This window comes from Berghia stephanieae, unplaced genomic scaffold (assembly GCF_034508935.2).
Source record: "Berghia stephanieae isolate SIO BIC M18660-M18661 unplaced genomic scaffold, UCSD_Bste_1.3 scaffold1052, whole genome shotgun sequence".
Lineage (NCBI taxonomy): Eukaryota > Metazoa > Mollusca > Gastropoda > Nudibranchia > Aeolidiidae > Berghia > Berghia stephanieae.
In genome coordinates this window covers 1-7891 of record NW_027622016.1, presented here as the reverse complement: position 1 = coordinate 7891, position 7891 = coordinate 1, and the positions used below count along the sequence as shown (strand labels likewise).

Sequence of the window (7891 nt, the reverse complement as noted above, 5' to 3'; positions counted from 1 at the left end):
GTTCTTACTGTGTCGGGGTGGGGTTCCTGACCTCCCATAGTGGGTAGGGAGTTACTGTGTCTGGTTGGGGTTCCTGACCTCCCATAATGGGCAGGAAGGTTCTAACTGTGTCTGGGTGGGGTTCCTCACCTCCCATAATGGGCAGGAAGGTTCTTACTATGTCTGGGTGGGTGACCTGACCTCCTATAGTGGGCAGGGATGTTCTTACCGTGTCTGAATGGGTTTCCTGACCTCCCATAGTGGGCAGGGAGGTTGTTACTGTGTCTGGGTGGGGTTCCTGACCTCCCATAGTGGGCAGGGAGGTTCTTACTGTGTCTGAATGGGGTTCCTGACCTCCCATAGTGGGCAGGGAGGTTCTTACTGTGTCTGGGTGGGGTTTCTGACCTCCCATAGTGGGCAGGGAGGTTTTTACTGTGTCTGGGTGGGGTTCCTGACCTCCCATAGTGGGCAGGGAGGTACTTGCTATGTCTTCTTGTCTTGGAATGAGATTGCTTGGTTTCGTCCTGGCCCTGGCTGAGACGGAGAGAGAAACAGTCGAATGTATAGTTTTGGGAGATGATTTTCTTTTCGTTTTAAATCATCTCTCTGTGCGGCTTTGTGGTCTAGTGGTATGACACTCGCTTTCGGATCGGAAGGTCCTGGGTTCGAGCCTCGCGCTCAGCGCATAGTTGAGTCCTTGGAAAAGGCTCTTTACTCACATCTCTCACCGTACTTAGGTGTAAAATGAGTACCTGGCCGTTAACAGCGTTGTCTTTGTCTGAAAAACTGTAATATCGCCTAACAGGCGTCATGTCCCGTCCTACATGTTAAATGTTGCTGTTGACCAGGGACCCATTGTAAAGCACTTTGAGCACATTTAGTGGATATTGCGCTATATAAAGCTCAATTTAAAAATAAAAATTATGTACTGTTGTTATTATTTTTTTTAACATATGGTTTGTAAACATTTCAGTTTATTCCTCTTAATGGGATCTTGTGCTGGTGTCTGGGTGAGACTTTTAGGTGATCTCAAACTAAGTACACTGATAGTGTGCTTTTGGAATCTACATCCGTTTCCTATTTGAATCAATTCCCCTTTGTTTCACCTTTTCTTTGGTGCTTTAATTGTAATTCTAGAACTTTTTACTATCCCATTTTCTTCCTTCTTAACTGATGCTTATATGACCTAAATTTGTTTCAAGCGGAGTAAAACCCTTAAAAACAAACAAACAAATGTAACCATACAAACAATTAAACAAACATATCGAAAGATTTGAGGGCTTTTAATTCTGAGATTTTAGTCGTGACAGTAACAGATGAGAACGAGATCGGCCATATTGGTTGGGTTTTTTCCCCACAATTATTCTGGCGTCATTTCCCGTAAACAACAAAACTTATTTACAGATGCATTGTGGGTAGTTAAAACTACCAAAAATTACATTGTTTTAGAATTCAATAAAATATACAATGGTGGTCATGGAAATAGAGGAATGAATACATAAATCAGTACACACCTATATACCGTCAACTGGGATACCGTTGCCCTTAGGGGGATGTTTTGGATCGGTGTTAGAATATATAATTTTAATAATAATAATAATAATAATAATAATAATAATAATAATAATAATAATAATAATAATAATAATAATAATAATAATAATAGATCTGTATTGTCCATAAATGTGGCAATTTGTCATTTAGTTACACTTGTTATAACGTTGAATGATAACTATAACATTGAAGAGATATTTCACTCCTACTTATTTTCTCTCTCTCTCTCTCTCTCTCTCTCTCTCTCTCTCTCTCTCTCTCTCTCTCTCTCTCTCTCTCTCTCTCTCTCTCTCTCTTTGTGGCAGTTATTATATTTGACAAGAAGTGGAGTCTTCAAACCAAGAATAACTACAACAAAGCTGAGATGTCTCAAAATGCTCCACAAAGCCACAGAGACAAAGGTACCCCTTAAGGTAAAGTTACACCTTAAGGTAAAGTGACCCTTAAGATAAAGTTACCCATTAAGGTAAAGTTACCCATTAAGGTAAAGTTACCCTTAGGGAAAAGTTACCCCTTAAGGTAAAGTTACCCCAGTTGACTGTACTGTACATGGATACGACATAAATCATCAAACGACGAAGTGAAAAATAAATGCATAAATAGACGCATATATAAGTACAAAATAGGTAAATAAATAAATGCATTAACAAATAAATGGATAAATAAATAAGTAAAACCATAGAGACTTATATCGGAAGATAATTACAAAATCAATAAGTAAATAAATAAATTGATAGATCGAAAGATAAATACAATATAAATGAAAAATGATTTGATTTAATAAATAAATAATTAAATACATAAATAAATAAATAGATAAATAAATAAATAAATAAATAAATAAATAAATACATAAATAAATAAATAGATAAATAAATAAATAAATAGATAAATAAATAAATAAATGATTAAATCAGTTAATCATTAATTATATAAACAAATAAAAGCAGTAATAAATAAATAAATAAAATTATTAAAAACCAGTCAACAAATAACGAGGGGATCGGAAGGTCCTGGGTTTGAACCGCGCTCGGCTCATAGTTGAGTCATTAGAAAAGGCTCTTTACTCACATTCTCTCACCGTACTTAGGTGTAAAATGAGTACCTAACGGCGTTGTCTCTATCGGAAATTTAAAAAAAAATATTATCGCCTAATAGGCGCCATGTCTCGTTCTAAATGTTACGTGTTGCTGTTGGTCAGAGACACTTTGTAAAGCACTTTGAGCACGTTTAGTGGATATTGCGCTAAATATAATAAAGCTCAATTTGTTAACTCTCTCGAGTTCATATGCATGGAAAATCGAACAAATTTGTTCGATTTTCAATGAGGGTGAACTCGAGAGAGTTAAGCGATTTGAGCACAGTAAGTGGATATTGCGCTATATATAGGAAGATACCAGATAATAAGATCCAGAAACTGAAATAGAAGAATAAAATAGAACATCAAAACATGGACTTCTATTTGAAGAGCATAGAGCATGGCCTAGTCACGGTTATGCGCTGTACGAGAACTGAAATAGAAGAATGAAATAGAACGAGTAAACGTGGACTTCGATTTGAAGCGCATAGAGCATGGCCTAGTCACGGTTATGCGCTGTACAAGAACTGAAATAGAAGAATGAAATAGAACGAGTAAACGTGGACTTCGATTTGAAGCTCATAGAGCATGGCCTAGTCACGGTTATGCGCTGTACAAGTGCTATATCTGTTATAAAAGCTAAAGTTTTTAAATGAGAATCTTGTCCAGTTCTTTAGTGGCCATCGTAAACTTATAGATAGTTCGAAGATGACGTCACTCAGGCCTTTGTTATTGTTTTTGCCATCCGCGTTTGTGAGTTGTTCTCACTAAACTGTATTAACCTGACTATAAAAGTTCATGGTTACACAGAGTTTGTGTGTTGGTCCGTTATACTTCCGGATGGCAATGTTGTGAACTCCTATCTATAGCCTGACACTGACAAAAATATGACGTCAAAAGAGAAGTCTGTGGCCGCAAAAACAAAAACAAATCGTGAGTTGTATTCAATAGTTCAACCAATGAAATAACTTATTTCCTTGAGCTCTGCAACCGACAACTCACTAGATGCTGCACAAACTAAAAATGACGTCCTTGTGAGTGCTAGCCATGGTGAACTTATAGCCTGACACTGGAACCGCTAGGACGTCATTTTCTAGGTTTGTGCAGCGTCTAGTGAGTTGTTGCGTAGCCATCGTTATGTTATAGCCTGACACTGAAATCCAAAAGGACTGGCAGTTTGACGTCATTATTTGGTTTTTGTACCGTCTAGTGAGTTGTCGTTAGTAGAGCTCATGGAAACAAGTTATTTCATTGGTTGAACTATTGAATACAACTCACGATTTGTTTTCTTTTGTGGCAAAAGACTTGTCTTTTGAAATCACTTTCTTTGGTCAGTGTCAGGCTACAAGTAAACGGTGGCTCCAGTTCAATCGAGTACAGCAGAAATAACCCGGATGATAATAATGGTTTATGGGGGAGAGTGTTCTGTGTTCTGTTCTGTGCTGTTCTGTTCTGCTAGCCTTTCTTGGACAGGTCAGTTCCATCTCATTTCGTTCCTGCCTTCCTCTTCAAAGGCCGAGAAGACGTAGCCACAGGACTCGAACCACGGGTCTATGGCACATCGAACACACAGACTGTAACAACATCGGCACGGCCAGATAATCAAATCTAGACACTGAGATGAAAAGAAAAGAAAGAAAAACAACCCACAATAACAAAACGTATAGATAGTATGCGCTGGCTTAGAAGCTCATAACATTGCCATCCGGAAGTATAACGGACCAACACAAAAAACTATGTGTATCCATGAACTTTTATAGTCTGGTTAATACAGTTTAGTGAGAATCACTCACAAACGTGGATGGCAAAATACAATAACAGATATAGATAAAACGAAGATGACGTCACTCAGGTCTTTGTTATTGCTTTTTGCCATGCCATGCCATGTTTATGAGTAATTCCGTTATACTTCCGGATGGCAATGTTCTTAGCTTGGCTAAGAAGATCACAACATTGCCATCCGGAAGTATAACGGACCAACACACAAAACTATGCATAACCATACCTTGAAGTGAGAATTACTCATAAACGAGGATGGAACCCCCCCCCCCCCCCCAAACACAAAACAAAACAATAACAAAGACCTGAGTGACATCAACGTCATTCTATCTATAGATAGAACAAAGATGACGGCACTCAGGTCTTTGATATTGTTTTTTGCCACACACATTTATGAGTAATTCTCACTAAACTGTATTAACCAGACTATAAAAGTTCAAGGTTACACATAGTTTTGTGTGTTGGTCCGTTATACTTCCGGATGGCAATGTTGTGAGTTTCTTAGCCAAATGCACAGGATCTATAGATAGTATGCGCTTGGTTAAGAAGCTCACAACATTGCCATCCGGAAATATAACGGCCCAACACATAAAATCGTGTGTAACCTTGAACGTTTATAGTCTGGTTAATCGTAGCCATCGTTAAGTTATAGCCTGACACTGACCAAAAAATGACGTCAAAGACCAGTCTTTGGTCACAAAAAAAAACAAATCATGAGTTGTATTCAATAGTTCAACCTATGGGATCACTTGTTTCCATGAGCTCTACTAACGTCAACTCACTAGACGGTGCAAAAAACAAATAATGACGTCAAACTGCCAGTCTTTTTGGATTTCAGTGTCAGGTTATAACCGTAGCCATCGTTATGTTATAGCCTGACACTGAAATCCAAAAGGACTGACAGTTTGACGTCATTATTTGGGTTTTTGCACCGCCTAGTGAGTTGTCGTTTGTAGAGCTGAAGGAAACAAGTTATTTCAACTATCGAATACAACTCACGATTTGTTTTCTTTTGTAGCAAATGACTGGCATTTTGACGTCATTTTTGGTCAGTGTCAGGCTATAACTTGACGATGGCTACGGGTAAATACAGTTTAGTGAGAAAGACCCGAGATGACGTCAACTTCATTCTATCTATAAGATATGTCTCTGTTATTGTTTTTTGCCACCCATGTTTATGAATAATTCTCATTAAACTGTATTAACCAGACTATAAACGATCAAGGTTACACACAGTTTTGTGTAGTTGGTCCGTTAATTTCCGCATGGCAATGTTGTGAGTTTCTTATCCAAGCGCATACTATCTATAAATGCTGTGCCTGAAATTATTATTATTATTATCATCATCATCATCATCATCATCATCATCATCATCATCATCATCATCATCATCATCATTCATTATTATTATTATTATTATTATTATTATTATTATTATTATTATTATTATATTATTATTATCATTATCATCATCATTATTATTATTATATAGTATTACTGTAACATCCTATATAACTCACCTTGGCAAAGGGGCTAATGTACCAAACGTGAGCAAACGCCATACAGGCAAACTCGACTCCGTACTCACACGCCAGACAGCAACCACAGCACACGGCGAATATCTGGAATGGAAAAAAAAAAGAATTAGGAAAATAAATAAATAAAAAATAAATGAATAAATAAATAAATAAATAAATAAATAAATAAAAATCAACCAATTAATAAATACAAAAATAATTGATAAATAAAAAGATAAATGATAAATAAATTAATAGATAAATAAATAAAAATAATGTATTAATAAATAAAAATAAATAGATAAATAAATAAAAAATATATAGATAAACAAAAATGAATAAATAAACAAGCATTAATCAAATAATACAGTTTTGTATCTGTATTTGACTCCAATGGCATAACGGTATAGGGAGAAACAGTCGTGACGTCAGACCTTCTCCTTTGTCGGTTCTAAACTCATTGGAAGTGTTCATGCAACCTGTCCTTCGTGGACTAATATCGAATCAATTGCATTATTAATCATAAGGAGGCGGCACATGGTTTTGTCTAGCGGCTATTCTCGTTATTCTTGGTATTTTGTCTGTCCCGACGTCTTTATCCGGAAGACGGCAGGGAACTGCCAGTGCCAGGTCGTCGGAGTCAGTCTCCGGTCTGGGTTAGCCCGTATGGTGGTTGTGAAGAGAGGCGCTATGTAAAATTCAAGGGAAATAATCGTATTTATAGCTGAGTGATAAGTTTTTTTTCTTCAGTTTTCTCCCTTGAATAAAAAATTAAGTGTGACCTTTCGTAGGTAATGCTCTTCAACAGTCGTGACGTCACTTCCTTCCTTATGACGCATGGTAACTTAGTAACACTGGCTCTAAACTATCGGAACAATGGTGGACGCCCGTATGAAATATTTCTCCGGCGAACCAAAACGCGTATCCAGAGGGAAAAAAAACAGCATAAATTTGATCAATTTTTGATTTTTACACATTCTGATCACAAGGCATATGAAAAGTTCTAGCCAGCATGAAGAATAAAAAGTAATGATTTTCTTTTTTTAGAACCAAGATGGCCGCCGTTGCCGGGCGGCGTGACATCAGACTACTGAATCCAATTAGTGTTGTTTATTTCTAAACTCGATGGATTTGAATTAATAACGATAAGAGTTGAATTGTAAGCTTCCATTTATTAGACGAAGACAGATACTGTGGACGTTTTGGGGCTACCCTTTTTCAACAAAACGCGATGAATAAAACACCAAGGACGAATGATATATATATTTTGTCAGTAACGACGCCATGTTACAGATCTCAGCGGTACGGTCTTTCCTTCGTACTCGAAAGGAGTTCATCATTGTGAGGAGAATGCGTGTCACTATTAATTTTTGGGTTGGTTCCCTCTCCAGACTATTTATTTGCGCATTTCGGCTCGTGTGACTCCGACTTCAGCGGTTCTTTATTCTTGGATGTGATTCCATAGGCTTTCATCTTCCCAGATCCACAGGGCAGTGGTGGTTTTGAAGTTGGAGTTTCCTTCTCCTAGACAGACTGCTCTCCGAGGCTACGAACTCTGTCCACCCATTAATGGTGTCTAGGCTGGGAGTCCAGGAAGGTATCTTTGTAGAGCGGCAGTTCCCCTTCACCCCACCAGCGTCATGGGGCTAGCACAGCTTATTGCGTGAACTAGGGCAATCTGGCCACGGTGGTTGATTCCTCCCTTCGTAAGTTAAGAAATGTGACCCACCGTCTCAAAGCGGTATTGTGTCAGGATACACTCGGTTAGGGAAATTGAATTCATATCCACAAATATCAAACTTGGGTTTAATTTCTCTACGTCATGCTGGAGTATAAATACTATTTCTTTGCTTTACAAAAACTTCTAAGGTCCAATTTCTCATTATTCTGTCTCTAAATTCACTTTTTGGGATCTGAATCATCCCGACATAATACCGTTTTGAGACGGAAGGTCACAAATAGAAGTAGAAGAAAGCAAGCAGAA

General features: G+C 37.7%; 1 long non-coding RNA gene across 1 annotated transcript; it reads right to left on the bottom strand.

Moving 5' to 3' along the window:
* Nucleotides 1-3696: 3696 nt before the first annotated feature.
* On the bottom strand, nucleotides 3697-6290 carry LOC144960916 (uncharacterized). Its single transcript, XR_013642987.1, has 2 exons — nucleotides 5911-6290; nucleotides 3697-4226 (listed from the first exon to the last, which is right to left on the bottom strand). It is a non-coding gene; the product is annotated as an uncharacterized LOC144960916 (long non-coding RNA).
* Nucleotides 6291-7891: the final 1601 nt, after the last annotated feature.